The 15,526-nt window shown below is 39.7% G+C and overlaps 1 long non-coding RNA gene and 2 other non-coding genes across 3 annotated transcripts; all 3 read right to left on the reverse strand.

The window, feature by feature from the left end:
• Positions 1-1,910: 1,910 nt before the first annotated feature.
• Positions 1,911-2,032, reverse strand: LOC145461651 (U5 spliceosomal RNA). Its single transcript, XR_014040756.1, has one exon. It is a non-coding gene; the product is annotated as a U5 spliceosomal RNA (small nuclear RNA).
• A 753-nt stretch (positions 2,033-2,785) lies between these two features.
• LOC145461652 (U5 spliceosomal RNA) lies at positions 2,786-2,905 on the reverse strand. Its single transcript, XR_014040757.1, has one exon. It is a non-coding gene; the product is annotated as a U5 spliceosomal RNA (small nuclear RNA).
• Positions 2,906-11,008: 8,103 nt separating this feature from the next.
• On the reverse strand, positions 11,009-13,635 carry LOC145460417 (uncharacterized). The gene is made up of 3 exons (XR_014039840.1): positions 13,629-13,635; positions 12,816-12,926; positions 11,009-11,196 (listed from the first exon to the last, which is right to left on the reverse strand). It is a non-coding gene; the product is annotated as an uncharacterized LOC145460417 (long non-coding RNA).
• Between the last annotated feature and the right edge of the window lie 1,891 nt (positions 13,636-15,526).

The following is a 15,526-nucleotide window of genomic DNA, read 5'->3' on the forward strand; positions in this document are numbered from 1 at the left end:
CAAAGAGCATGTGCCGCACAGTTATGGAGGGAGCCAAGGGGGAGGCCCGAAAAAGTAGAGATTGAACAAAGCCAATGCCACTCTGGATGAGAGGACACGAAAAGAAGAGATGTTCAGAGGACTCCATGTGATAACCGCAAAAACAATTGGTGGGCAGGTTATAACCAAAGGAGGATAGCCGTTCAGCGGTATACAAGACCCCGTGAGCTATTTTCCAATTCAGATCAGTGACTTGCCTGTGCAAGGGCAAGAAAAACAGAGACATCCAGGTTGAAGGCCAGTCGAGGTCACCAAAGGAAGGTCTGAACTTGGTAACACAATGAGGCCGACAAGGATGATTAAGGAGACTCAACTGGTAGCACGATTTGCAAGAAAAGGAAGATGCCGGGAGGTCTACATTTTCGACCAAAGAGCGTACAACTAAGCCACTTGGAGAGGCTGAGCCATTCAGAGCTTTCCAAACATTCAGCACGGCAGCATAAAAGGGAGGAAGCCCGGCAGGAGAGAAAGCCGAAGGCGCCGAGAAGACACTCATGGGGTCTATACCAAAACGGTCAAAAAACCAGAAGGTCATTAGAGAGACCCAGCTGTTCGGAGAGCACAGATAACGGCGGATCCATTGCACCAAGAGAGCATTAACTTTAAGAGCAATAGAGACCATGTTAAAGCCACCTTTGGAACGGTCATGGATTACTACATTGCGAGCCACAAGGTCACGCTTCCCACTCCAGAAGAATTTGAAGATGATCGAGTTGAGCTCAGCAAGGACCCAGGGCGGCATATGCACCAATGAGGCGACATACCAGATCCTTGACAGAGCGAGGGCAGTAATAACAAGCGCCTTGCCGCTATATGACAGAGACCGTGAACGCCATGAGGAAAGGCAGTTCTCAACGGCCTCAATTCGAGGGCGCCAGTTAGCAGTGTCAACGTTGCCATTCCCAATGAAAACAGGACTTTTAGCTTGGAGGAAGACCATTAGATTGGCACCGGTGCATCCACACGATTGCGCCAAGCACCAAGCCAAAGGCCTTTGCACTTCTCCATATTTAATTTGGCTTCGGTGCCGGCCTCAAAGAGGGCATTCGTGTCAAATACAGCCACCGTGGCAGCATCCGATGATGAAATGACAGATGTGTCATCAGCATATAAAGATAAGACCGACAAAGGCACAGAGGCACGAGGCAACACAAGGCCCTTGATGGCCGGGTGGGCCCGGATATTAACCGCGAGGACTTCCATAGTCAGAACATAGAGGAGAGGAGACAGGGGGCAACCCTGTCTAACTCCCCGAGAAGGTTTAAAATAACGAGAAGTGTAACCGTTGATGAGGATGGAGCTCCGAATGTCAGAGTAAAGCAAAACCACCCACTTGATGAAAAATGGGCCAAAACCCATTCGAGAGAGGTTAGACTGGAGGAAGGGCCAATCGACGCGGTCGAAAGCCTTCTCTTGGCACAAAGACAAGATGGCAAGCGGGAGATCCGCGTCGTTGGCATAGTGAACCACATCCCGGAGGAGGGCCACATTCTCACCAATGAAGCGATGGGGGACTCCGCAGGTTTGATCACGGGCCACGACATGATTTTACTTTAGTTTTTGTGAAATGTTAGATTTATAGCAAACTTTTTTAGTTTAAAAAGAAAACAGTCGACAAAACAAGTCCTATCAAGGTATTGTGTAACCTTAAGTTTCAAAATCTTGTTAATTCTCTAAGTTCGAGTGAAAAATGTCTCCTTTTTTTCGGGTTACTTGATATTCCTACGTTATTAATCGTAAGTTGGTGAAGGACTTTTTCATTTAATTTCTTGAAGATAACTCCTCGAAGGCTCTCATGACACGACACAAGATTATGTATACACAGTTGCTATCACCTAATAGTTTTAAAGTTCTCACCTCCTTTCAATAGGTACCCCGTCAAAAGGCAGGGCGACGAAAAATTAGTCTATAGACTCATTTGAGTTGTTTTCCTCCACGGAAATCTTTAGTAAAAGGCGAAAGATTTATGCGTGTTGAAGGAAAACCAGAGCTGCGTAATAAGAAACAGAAAGGGCACTTTGTCTAACGTCGCTGTACAAAACATGTGGTACAGCCTTTTCTATGACTTAATGGACACCTACTTCTCAGCATGCGCATTGGAAGGGCGGACATTGTTGAAAGTTACATTGCAACATTCTTATGAATTTCTATGTTTAGTTTGAAAAATGCTTTCTGTCTTTTTTTTTTTTTTTTTTTTTTTTTTGCTCACTAAAAAATAAACTCACGAAGTCAGAGTAGCGAATTTGGTGATCCCAATTTCAATCTTGTCCAGCTTTGAACGAATTGACTTTCAGTAGTAAAAAAAATTTGAAAAACAAAAGTTTGTATATAGTGATGGCACCGCAGGAAAACCTTTTTCTTCACGACACTTTTTCGCTATTTAGTCTGGAAATGCCTTTTTTACTTTTGCTCACCAAAATGAACTCATGAAAGCTGAGTATGGTTATGATAACATTGTTTCCTGTCGTTCCATTTCATTTCTTCAAGCAGTGGAGCTTAAGCTCATAGAATCCAAAGCCAATTTTGGCTGCTTGTTCTTTTATACCGAGAAAATTAAACAAATATTTTTTTTTAAACTCTGAAGCGAAGCCTTCGATGTTCTGGAGTTTACTGTGTTTTCGCCGTTCCTAGGCCTTCTACCGTAACAGCCTTGTGATCGAGGACGACTTGCATGATGAAGTAGTTACGTACTGAACTGATGGAATTCCCATTTGACTCCGAGCAAATTCTCCCCTGCAAGTTAAGAGCCCCGCCAAAACGCAGGGCGACAAAAAATCAGTGTTTAGACTCATTCAGTTGTTCTCCTCCACGGAAATCTCTAGTAAAAGGCGAAAGATTTATGCGTGTTGAAGGAAAACCAGACTTGAATCAATCGAAAAGACGAAGGTGGCTTGTTGAACGTGGCGAAACAAAACATGTGGGAGAGTTTATCGTGTCACTCTTAATACGCATGTGCATATAGAGGAAATGTAAGTTGTTATAAGTTCCATTGTTATCATCATATTGATTTCCAGTTCAGTTTGATACATGTTTTTATCTTGCTGGATAAAAAAAAAAAATCAAATCACCTAGAAGATTAATCAACTAGAAGATTAATCTGTATACATAGTCTTTCGTAATAAGTTGTAGCTTTTATATTAAATTGTTAATGCCTGATGTATTTACCATGTTTTTAAATAAAGATGATGATGATGATGATGATAAGAAATAATTTTGATAATTCTTGATTTCAACCTTGCTCAGTTTTGTCAGTTTAGATAGTCCGTAATTGGAATGTTATGAAGAATAAAATCGTCAGTAGTAGAAAAAAATTGCTTTGCTACATTCCTTCGGTGGCGTTTTCATTCAAGGGAAACGAGAAAATTTGTACCAGCCCCCGAATAAGCTCGACTTGTTTGATCGGAGCTGCAGAAACTTCAGAAAGTGCCAATGCACTTTCGGATCTATTAAGTCCGACAACGCGAGCGATTAAGCCGCCTCGCTTCTAATGCAGATGGATAACGTGGCTTCAAATGATCGCTAAACGATTTCATATAATCGAAAATTTCCGATGGTGACTCCCTGTACGGCCAAACGCGCAAGCTGTTGTAGGTCTTAATGGCGTTTTGGTTCTTACGGCTAATTGTTAACATTTTGGCTTTTTATGGCGAATGGTTAGTTTTTTTCCCTTAAAAAATGTCTTTGAAATTAACTTCCATTGTTTTCAAAAGGTTAAAAATTAACACGACACAAAACAAGGCACTACATAGGATCCCTCCCTCTGCAAACACAACGCAGTGACCTCGATCGGTTAGTGGTAAAATCCGGGTTACTAAATCCGATATATTTTGGTAAGTAAATAACATTAAGTAAACATTAACAGTAAGGAAAACAAATACCATGGGCATCTTAATAAGGAAGGAACCTTATAAGGGGAATAAAAAACTGTTGCGAAATGATCTACAGCAGTGTTGATCGAAATACCTTTTTCATATCCATATTTTCAAAAGATAAAATCAATCAATCAATCAATCAATCAATCAATAAACCGTTTAAAACATCATAATGAATCGAATTCATTTAATTTGGAACTAGAGGAAGCTTGCCTTTGATACAAAAAGAGTTTCATGCTATAACCGATTTGTTATGTCGATCAGTCTATTTTTTCCGAGTAGACAGACTTAAGAGGTTGGATCAAAACATAACTGTGCAACTATGAGCAGTAATAATTTGAATCTCTGGCTATGCTGGCATAATTTTTTTTTTATAGTTTATTTTACCGATAAAAACATATTACAATATTGCAACAAATTACAAAAGTAGTGCCGATAATGTATACGACGGTATGCTGGCATAATGGACTTTAAAAAAAAGAGATAGCTTTGTAGTGCGATGAATGAACAATTTTCCTTGTTAGGTGTAACACTGGTCGGCGGAAAGAAAGCAGTCAGAATTTAGTGAAAAGTTTAATTAACCCATGCGAAACAACATGTGTAGAATATGATGGCTTGAAACTAAATTAGTTGGTGTTTAGTTCCACTGTTTCTTTTTTCTCCAACTTTAGGCAGCAGATGACTGACGGACGCTTCCTCAAAAAACTTTTCAAATTGAATGTCTCCGGTTAGTATCTCATGATGTTGTTAGAATATACAATTTACTGGGTTTTTTTTTAATAATCCCCGAACCCAAAATCTTTGGTTTCCCACACGGTGCCAAATGGGTCATTCTATAACACCCTGTAATCTCTAATTGACATCGTTAATGAACAACAACCTCCATAGCCCAAATCTATGATTTCTCAAGCTCGGCAGACGCTGATCAGATAGTTGCCACTTTACTTTTCACTTTTGTCGATAATCCCCGGGGGGTAATGGGACGGATTCTTTTTGCTCAGCAAATCGACAAATAAGAGGAAATTTTAATATTGTTTCCCTGCAGTTTGCGTTAGCTTTTCACCAACTAATAGGCTATTTCTCAGTTACCTATCTTGTGCCTCCGTTTCAAAATGAGTCCTCGTGCTAAACGTTTCATACAAAAATAAGTTTGATTTGCATCAAACAGAATCTGTATAGGAACATATTATCATATATATGGTTTGGCACGAAGACATGTTTTGCCATATACAGGCAAATCCCAACTCGGAAATAGCATATTTTATCATTGTTTCCATTCTGTTTGCTTCAACTTTTCACCAACTAACTGGGACGCAGAAACGTCTTGTCATTCATTTTAGCGACCAAATGGTCAGTCCCCATACTATTATAGTCGAGATTCCTTCCCTAACAAGAGGTAATGTGCTAATGAGCTCGGCAATTGTTTTACGTGGAGCAAAAACACAAAGAGAAAACCTGTGAACAGAAGAAAAGAAAGTAATATATTGTTTATCTTGCCACCTCCTTGCTTAAAAGTTCCTGTTTGCGGTTCGTTTTCATCGGGTTAACATGCAGAGCATCGGTTCCGATGTTTAAGGGTAAGAAGAATTGGCGTCGATTTAATTTCAAGTTTTAGAAATCAAACTTGGGCTGCCTGTGAAATCACTTGTGAGCTGCAAGATTGCAGTATGTTTACATCCGTGACACAGGCTGCTAACTCTACGTCGCCGAATAGCAGAAGCTTCGACTATTGTGGAATGACATCGGCTGAAGTGATAACTCTGACTGTGTTTAATGGCTGTATAGCAATGATTGGAACTGTCTCCAACATTCTGGTTATACTTGCTGTTCTGCTGACGAGGCAGCTGCAAGAGATCTGTACAGCGGTTTTACTGATCAGCCTGTCGGTGACTGACGTCATCATCTGTGCAGTATACCAACTAATGAACATCGTCGACATCAACTACGGTTCCAGTGCCATCACCGTCCGATTCAGACTGGGATTCGGTTTTTTCTTGGCGTCCTTGAACGGTGGACCGCTTCATCTACATTCGTTCCCCGTATCACTACCTTGATTGGACGAGCACGAAATATGTGGTTGTATCAGCGTTTTGTGCCCAGTGGTTCCTCGCAATATTACTCACCTTATTAACCTTCACAAGCGGACTGATATACACCGGCGCGGTCTACATCACGGTAGTCTTTGTCTCAACCGTAGCTCTCCACATCTCCATGTACTGCATTGCCAGCCGCCAAACCAGGAAAATCAACAATCAGTACCCGGCCCACGGCGTCCCAGAAATCGGTCTTCTGGAACCAATCAACTGCAGTGGTGATCATGGAAGTGGTTGTCGTGCTGCTGCGTTGGGCACCAATTGTTCTTCTGTCTGCAGTTGTACCGCACAGCTCGCCGTCTTTCAAGCGCTACATAAAATTCATTTTGCCATTTAATTCCCTCAGTATTGTCGTTGATCCTGTCATATTCTGCTGGCGGCAGAGTGATTTTCGCGAGGCTCTGGTTGCTTGCCTGCGAACACTTCGCAGATCCTTTCAGTGTGGCTAGCAAGCCGGCAGACGCGTGACTGTCAGGTGACGTCATACGTCAAAGACGCTACAAAACCTTAAATGATCAACTTTTGTTGTTTGTTTTGTTTTGGATGTCATTATATATGAGAGTGTTTCCAGATTTTTTAAAGCTTTTTCTCTTAGTTTGTTTTCCACTGCTGAAACTGGTTTAAACTGGTTGTTCCCGGGGAAAAGATGGCGAGTATTTGAAATTTTTAAAGTGGAAAATTTGCTCAAGCGAAAAGACCGGTGGAACCATGTTACCAACGTACGTCTATGGATGTGTTTACATATTTTTTTTCTCTTCTTTGTTATTGCAGTTTTTGTATTATCATCATTTTAATTTCGTCTTCGACTGTAAAGCCCCTTTGGAGCGAATGGGACATCTAAAGGAAAGAAATTAAAGGAGCTCAGTCATGCTATTTTTAGTTATTTTGACCACGTACAACATTACTCTTAACTGATTGAAGGAGACCTGAAAAAAAAGTTTCTTAAGTTAGGATAAACCATAAAAGAACAAGGACGTTTAAGGATGGAGAATATTAATTAGCACGGATTACTAACGACGAACTTGAAAAATTTAGGCTAAACTTTTCAAGATGCCCAAAACATGAAGTAGCTCCTTTAAAAATAACTTGTTAAAGCTAGTAGTGGTTTGGGAGGCTGTGGCATTCTTTTGCTATCCAACATGGCTAACTTTGAGCCATGTGACCGTTTGCTGCAAATTTCCCATCACACTACGATACCTAAGCCAGTTTTCTCAAGTCAGCGAATCGCAAACCGAGTTGACCAACCCTCATATTCAACCACAGTATATATTGTTTTGAAATCTTCAAAAAGGAAGATCGACTTGTTTAAACAGAATGTGTAAATGTTGTGAGTGTCGTCATATATGTCATTCTGATTTCTGGACAGTCAAACGATTATTTTCTTGGCAAGCTCAATTTACATTGTTTTGGGAGCTCGAGACGAGTTTTTTTTACAAATAAGCGTTGTAAATGCATCCGGGCATGAATGATATTACTCCGAGAATTCTCGTATTTAGTAAGTGAAATATATCATGTCTGCCTTGGACCAGTGGGTTCACACCGCCCTTGCCGGGCTAATGTCGGTCTCCGCAGCATTAAGTGCATAGGAGTATTTCTAATCCCTCCCCCACGGGATGCTGGTCTATCGTCTACAATATCCCCAGCGTTGAATTTATTCGCCTGTACCCATTTACACACCTGGGGTGGAGAAGAACAAAATATAATGATCCCGGATGGGACTCGAATCCAGACCGGCTGCTTGATCCGGAGTTCCGCCCGTTAACTACTAGGCCGCTGCGCCTGCAGTCTTTAACTGGAATTTGACAGTTGGATCTTACTAGCTGTGTAAATATTTGTATAAATCACATGATGTCTTTCCTTATAGTACATTGTCAATGTCCATAAATAAAGGGTAACAGTAATGATTAAAGTAAACTGAGGAGAGGATAAGACTATGGCTGTGTTGAGCAGACGGAGAAAGGTTGCTCAGTTGAGTTAAGTGAATGAACGAAAGTTTGTAGAACTTCATAAATGTACGTACATACACTATGATGGATTATCCAGTTGGCACATAGAGTTTCCTTTGATATAGTGTAACTCGATTTAAGATAGTATATGCTGAAGCCATCACATATTGTACCCACATATATTCTAACCCAATTATAATACTGCTGAACTTACAACTGATCTGTCACTTTGTTTGGAGGCTTTGTTTGAACGTGAACTTACAACAGAGCTGTCACCATTTCGTCTCAGGTAGGTGCGAGGAGGTCGCTTGGGCTGTCCACGCATTGCGCGAGTAACATCCGCAGAATTACTGGGTACCATGTCTAAAAATAACTTAAGGGGGATTACCTTGGGTAGAAGGCCTATAAGGGGGGTTCACTCACTTATCTTGATATCACCCCTCGTGAGCCTCCACTGCAAGTTAGTTCCAGTAAATACAAAGAATTCGAATATGGGTCATATAGACAGCTTAGGGCAGGCTGAAAGCGCTTTTAATTTATCCATCAAAGTATCTTTTAAGGTTGCCGCTTCATGCTGTAAATTCGTCGATGTCTTAGATATAACGAACAGATCACAATGACCTTATCATTACAAGAACGGTGACAGTTAACAGTTAATTATTAGGCGAGGCTAAGCAAAAGATAGTGATTTTTCGGTAATGAGCGGATCAATATTACTTGCCGAAGCCCAAGGTTGAGGAAGAAGGTGATCTGCGAGACACTGACAAATCACGATATTTTGTGATAACCGTACCGAGTCTAAGGGTGTCCAGACGACGCTGTATAATTTTTACTGTTGGTCTTCCTTAGACGTCATCCAGGAAAATTGTAAAAAAAAAAAAAAAAAAAAAATCTGTGCAGTTAATGGTTGAGCAAGATAAAAGATTTATTCAACTCATGCATTTTTGTCTTCGACGCCTGATACTTTCAAACTTTGATTGCTATAATGCCTGGTGGCATCATCTTATACTCTCATCAGCTCCTAATAATTTATTAAGCTTCTGATGATTTATTCCTGTTTCAGTGCTTGATTTCTTGGACTCTGAATAATTTATGTGTTCATTCATATTTGATTGTCGGAAGAACTTCCGTATTCTCTAGAACATCATTTCCTGGAAGAGCCTCGGTGCTCTCGAATTCTCGATGGCTTGAAATTGCTTCCCTGTTCTCGAGTTGTTGATCAAGATTGCTTGTGACAGTTTTTGGGTCCTCTAATACTTGTTTACTTGAAATAGTATCTATCTTGTCAAAATCTTGATTACTGTAGACAACAGTTTCTCTTAGCTTCAATTCTTGATTATTCGGAAACCGTTCTGGGTTCTCCGAATCTTCATAACTTGGAAAAGTTTCACTTAGCGTCAATTCCTGATTGCGCGAGAAACCTTCTGTGTTCACAAATTCTTTATTTCTTAAGTTGGCTTTGCTACCTCTCAATTCTTTATCACTTTGAACAGCTTTGTTTTCATCAATTTCTTCATCACGTTGGCTGGTTTCACTATTCATCTTCGATTCGCTATCACTTGAAATCAATTCGTTGTTCTCCAATTGTTGATCACTTAAAATAGTTTCGCGGAGATTTAACTCTTTAATGTTTGGAATGGTTTCCTCGGTGTACACCAGTACTTGATTGATTGAAAGAGTATCTTCATTGTTTAATTCTTGATTGCTTGACTGACTTGTCCCTTTGTCATTCCTGCGATGCGTCGCTCTTTTCTTCCTTTGTCTCCTGCAATAAATGTACGAAAACCTCAATAATTGATTTAAGCCAGGATTTCTGGACATTTAAAATGTTCCAGTACAAATTGAAGCATTGGGTCCGACCGTAAATTGTTTGTAAAATTGAGTTGTTTGTTCGACCGAAATAGGGCGCAGCCTTCGAAGATCCGTGTAGTTTCCTGATTGATTATTACTTGTGAGGGAATATTCAAAAGTAGCCAATAGGCAATCAGATACTTCATATCAATGTCTGCAGAGCTGATTCACCAGAATGAAATTTTTAGGTCGAACATTATTCCCAGACTTCCTCTGTTGCAGAGAAAGAAGTCTACTGAGCGTCTAAAAAGATGTAAAAGCCGTGCGAACAGCTTAGTTCCTACACAGCTAGGAGATCAATCAGCTCAAGGTTTTGGCGCCATTTTAAAAAGATTGTAAACAATGGCGCGAAAAAATGAATTCAATGTCAAATAAACTCGTATGACTTGATATCATTAAATATTAACAGCGCTTATTTTCTCCGTTTCTGTAGCATAAGTGACCAGGAGTATATACGTGACCTTCGAATCTCCCAAAATTAGATTGGCAAGTTTCTCTGTCGATATCATTTCCGTCTTGTGTCCAGGGCCGGGTTGTTCAAAGCCCGATTAATCTAACCCTGGATTAGCGAGAATTTTGATTTGAGCTTTGTAACTTTTCGGTGAGGTTTTTTGTTTATACTGTTTGTCCTTCAGTTTTGAGCTTGACTAAGCTTAAACTACACAAAACGTAAGCAGTAGGAAACATTTTTATGCAAGAAAAATTAATACCTCGGTTAACTTTCAATCCTGGGTTAGAGTTAACCGGCTTTCGAACAACCCGGCCCGCCATCGAGCCTAGCAAACTTAAGGGACTTGATAGAAAATACTAGACTAAAGACTGAATGAAACTGTGCTGAAAACATTGGTTTGGAAGAATGGATGGCCGGACCGTTTTCAGACACTTCCGCACCGGAAGTGGCCGCATCGGAAGTTGCTGCATTGGAAATGGTTGAACGAAAGGTCACACATATGAAAGTTTATAGACAGTTGTTAGAAAATTCAAAGTGGCAATATCTCAAATTTTGTCAGTAGTATGCTGACAACGTCTCTTAAAACCTCGAATATTACAAAAAGAGATTTTGTGACAAGTATTTGAAAATTGATATTTGTCTAGCTTAATTTCACAATGGTAAATTTAAGTCTGAATAACGTATTTACAGAAAGGATTTGAAGGACAAAGTTACAGTCATGTCAGTAAATGTAAAGCAATGTACCAACCAGTAAAGAAACACTCCCAAGCTGTTCAATAATACCATTGCGGTAGACATAACAGCAATTTCCGTGTGTCGTGGATCGTAGGAGAACACTGGTTTTCGTAAGATCTTCGTTGGTATCTTGCGCGGGATGGCAATCCGTTTGTTACCATGTTCTTGGATAGTTGGTGGAGTAATTTCGACTTCCGTCGGCTTTGTTCCTGCGAATCCCGAAATTATCACACAGTATTCAATAAAACTTATGGGATAAGTCGAGTTAGATCAACATTCTCTCAAGTTGAAATGTTACAATGTTTCATTTTTCTCAGATTTTTAATTGTCAACGATGCCTTAACAAAATGTACACTTATTGTGATGTAAATGCTTTCTTTTAACATTGATTGCTTAATCGATCATGTTTTACGGTTCACAGGAAGACCTTTTTAAGCAGTTAATGTGTTCCTTCAAGAGAGGATAAATTAACAGAGTCAATTTCTGATACAGATTGTATTCCTATAGCTGGTTTTCACATGACGTCACTAAAATTCGAACTACAAAACTATTGATCTTCCTGGCATTTTACTTAAATGATGTATAAGAGCAGCTGAAAACTAATATTCATACAAATTCTTGGGTTCTTGGTTTTGTGATACATTTTGCTTAAATTTCTAAGCTTTTGCGTGACGCGGCATTTACATGACGGCCTAGAGAGCTGTCATGATGGTTAAAAAAGTGACTTATTTCCGGGAACTTGGCTATCTGAACAGTTGATGTCTTAGAAAAAGTATTATTTTAATGTTTTAGAGTTCCTCGAGGGATAAATTCACGCTTTTGTAGCAAAACTCAGTGACAGATGTTTCTGCTGGTTTCCGGCCGCCATGTTGGTGCCTATACGGATGGGCACCAGCATGGCGTCTCCATACAAATCTCTATAAATTTGGGTAAAAAATTTCTCCGCATATCTCGCATAAGAAAAATTGCTGTGACCAGAATTTTGGCGAGAGTCTTTGGATATTTACCTTCTTTCATTTACCAGATTCTGGACTTTATCTATTGACCGGTTTTGATTTTTATTTGATCTATTTTGAATTGCGTGACACTGAAAACCAGCAAGTGACGTCGTCACTCCCAAGTTGTTTTTAGACATGGAAGCCAGCTCTTTCGCGGGTGATGTTATCGCGCACTGCGTGGACGCTTCCCATGAGGATGAAAACTTGTGTAAAAGCCACTTGAGTTGCCCTCGTGAGCAAAGTTTATGCCACATGACTGGCTATCTATTTCTGGACCCTCCTAGAATTTTCAAAACCGGGAGAGCTAGATCTCAAAAAAATTTGAGAGGAGAAAGCATATATGGGAGATAAACTCTCTTGTTCTCTCCTCTCTTGCTTTCCGTGTGTTTTAAAAGATGAATAAGATGAAAGATAAGAATGAAAACTGGGGCAAGTTGATGAATTAAAAAAGGAAACAATCTCTAGAAAAATATTTTGGTTCCAGTTGACAAAAAGACGCAACTTAAGACTCTGATAGCATCCATTACAGACTTCCTCAACTTATTAATAATTTATCAAGTTTAAACGAAGGCAATCGATCATGACCGGGTGTTTGGATGTCTGACCTTAATTAGCATACATTTTTATGATTTATTTCTTGGATAGTTTTAGTTTTGATTGAGAAGATTATATCAAACACTCAAGACAATGTTTGACCACATTTCCGAACATCTCCAAGTTCGTCAAAAATACTCCGCTGCGCGTCGTATTTTTAACTCTCTTGTCAGTGTTTGGAAATGTGGTCAAACACAGTCTTTCGTGCTTGATATCTTACATAAAACGCTTCTTACCAGAACAATTCTTTCCTGTAAATCCTGGTAGACAACCACATTGAAAACCTTCAGGTACATTTTTGCAGACACGGTTCTTTGGGCAAGGGTTTTTCTTACATGCATCAATTTCTGAGTAACAAAAACGGGATATACATTATGTCTTATTATACTTAACCAGGCTATAAGATGATTTCTTTTTCTCCTAAACATAAAATAATCTATACAGAATAACTCGCACGTAGTCTTCACATAGGATAGATGACTATTCTCAACTGCAGAGTGGCCTGTTATCATCTACATGGTGAAGGAACTTTACCATAAGATTAAGGTCCCGTCCACATGTATCCGGATATTTTTGAATCTTTCCGGATTCAAAAATTTTCCCGTCCACACGTAGCGTAATCAAATCGAATTCGCCTGTCCACACGCATCCGATGGTATCCGGATTCACTCTAGACAAACTAGGTCTACACGTTGTGCCGCCATATTGGTTTATTGTTCGGTAAGAGACTGGACACGATTTTACTACGTCATCGGATTCGAAAATATCCGGATTCACCGTTCAAACGTTATCGGATTTGTTGCGGATTTATATTTTCCACTCTGGAGAGCGGATTCAAAAATATCCAGATTCGCTGCCGAATTCGCCGGATGCGTGTGGACGGAAGCCCTATCCGGAAAGAAAAAGTTACGGATTCAAAAATATCCGGATTCGCTGCCGAATTCGCCGGATGCGTGTGGACGCAAGCCCTATCCGGAAAGAAAAAGTTGCGGATTCAAAAATATCCGGATACGTGTGGACGGAACCTGAGGTAAAGGAGAGTTGCTTACCAACATCGCATTTACTGCCTTTGTAACCAGGCCGGCAACGGCATCTGTAGCTTCCAATTGTGTTCACACATTCAAACAACTCACCACATGGGGATCGTGTACACTCATCTAAGTCTAAAACAAAAGAATGTGATATAAGTTCTTTGAAATCCACAGTACTCCAAAAGAAGATTTTTTAAACGCCCTTAATATTATTGGTACAAATCTACTTAACAAATTGACGTCAATTTTTTATGCGTCTGTCCTCTTATTGATGGTAAATTGCGTCATAAAATTGTCAAAGTGGCGGTGGAACCACGAGCCACAGGCGAGTGGTTCCGCAGTAAACTTTGACAATATTATGGTGAAATTCATCATCAATAAGAGGACAGACGCATCAAAAACTGACGTCAATTAGTTTTTTACAATAACAAGACCCCAAAATGGTCAAATGCCGGGAATAAAGGAGGGGAAAAGACCCCGTAAACTTGCCGTAAACAAAGAGAAGTGAATTTTATTCAAAATGACGCGAATATTGTCAATAGCTTTTCTCGCTTTTTGATTGGCTACTTAAGGTTACTTCAAACCTTCGCGGGGCTACTTTTTCCAAATTTTCTTTTTTCCAACCAAATTAAAGCTCATTATTCAAGGTAACATTTTCCAAAAAACCAAAATAAAATATTAAAACGCACGCGAGTTATTGGGAAAAAGAGTTTTTTTTAATAAAAGTTAATAAACCGTCAAGGTGTCAGAATCCCCAAAAGGCATGGACTCCGCACAGACCTTTTCGCGGCAAACGGCTTAATCCAGAGATCCTATATCAAATACTTTCAATTTGGGATTTCATGTCCGTCAAGAGTGTCTTTTTGTAATCACGCTTCGGCAATTGCTCCTCAGTTTCTTTTTGTTCTTTTTTTTGATTTTGTTTTGTTGCACATCGCTTTTCTCCGTTTTGCCCTTTATTGTTGACCACCAGCCTAAAACGTATGCGCCTAAAACGTGACTGAAAAACTATCGCTTTACCGAGGGGTTCTGTTATTTCATTGACTGGCGGCATTTTGAGTTGACATATTCCTCTGAGAAGGTGTGACATGTTTATAAATCTTTAGAAGGCGAAAACTTGCACTCGTTTTTCGAGAGAATTCCTTCTCTTTAAATGAATTAATAGAGTATGTAGAATCGACGGTTTTCCGTGAAATTTGGCCAGAACATGCACTGATAGATACGGAACAAAAATGTGTCGGCGAATTCTTTTATTTCATATACTTTTCTCGTGGCGGTCTCTAACGCAACACGTTACGCGAATTTTTCGATAGTGGAACTTGACAGATCTATAAAAAGATAACCAATAGAAATGAAAGAAAATGCTGACACGTTTTGAGAGATTGATGCTTTGTGATTAACACTGCACAGTTATTTTGCATCAACGATCGCATTTGATACCCGATTAATTCGCCAGAATTTTAGTCGGTCGTTTTGGCGCTAACGGCTTCTGTCGCCTTAGGAAAGCAGTCGGCAAAAAAGAATATAATTTTATCGAATTCTACATTTTATAACCTTTCTATTGATATATAGTTTGTGGAGGTTTCCTTCAAAACAGCGCGCGTACGAATTTTTTTCTGGAGGACACCCGCGAAGGTTTGAAGTAACCTTAAAAAAGTCCGTAACATCTCATTGGTTAAAAAGTTAACAGTTTGACAGCTGAAAAGTGAACTTGAAAGCCTGCATAAATTAACATTTTATCCGTCTGTACTCTTATTGATGATAAAATTGAGCCGATCAGCACGGGAGAAATCTGACAGTTATTATAAAAAAAAGCGTATCGTGTTTGACCGCGAATATTTATACAGCAAAACGAAAGCCAACACCAATAGTATATTTTTTCAAGTGAACTGAAAATTTCTCTCTCGATAAATCTG

Source organism: Orbicella franksi, chromosome 11, assembly GCF_964199315.1.
Source record: "Orbicella franksi chromosome 11, jaOrbFran1.1, whole genome shotgun sequence".
NCBI classification, from domain to species: domain Eukaryota; kingdom Metazoa; phylum Cnidaria; class Anthozoa; order Scleractinia; family Merulinidae; genus Orbicella; species Orbicella franksi.